Source organism: Penaeus monodon, chromosome 29 (genome assembly GCF_015228065.2).
Source record: "Penaeus monodon isolate SGIC_2016 chromosome 29, NSTDA_Pmon_1, whole genome shotgun sequence".
NCBI lineage: Eukaryota > Metazoa > Arthropoda > Malacostraca > Decapoda > Penaeidae > Penaeus > Penaeus monodon.
Window position 1 is genome coordinate 9,674,638 of NC_051414.1, and position 308 is coordinate 9,674,945.

The window sequence follows — 308 nt, forward strand, 5'->3', positions numbered from 1 at the left end:
TTAGGTAATGTATTATATATAATACAAATCTCCAGTTCTTAACTTCTTGTATATAAGAAGGGTGGCTTATCTGTTCTTTTATACTTTCATGATCTTTTCTTAGCTTTTTTGATTTTCTAAAAAAAAAAAAGGCTTCTAAAAAGGGAAAGAACAAGTATGACTATTCAAAGAATTACCTTTACCATTGCTTATTCTTTGGTAAAGTTCAATATTTCTCATCAACAAATGAATTTACTCTGATGAGCAATTTCATAAAAATAAATGAAGTGTATTTGTTCACAGAAGCAATAATACTTACATCTTGGGTC

At 27.3% G+C, this 308-nt stretch overlaps 1 protein-coding gene across 1 annotated transcript in view; it reads right to left on the minus strand.

Moving 5' to 3' along the window:
* Positions 1-308, minus strand: part of LOC119591726 (tubulin-specific chaperone D-like) — a gene marked incomplete in the record, with an annotated part of 16,121 nt that overhangs the window by 11,821 nt on the left and 3,992 nt on the right.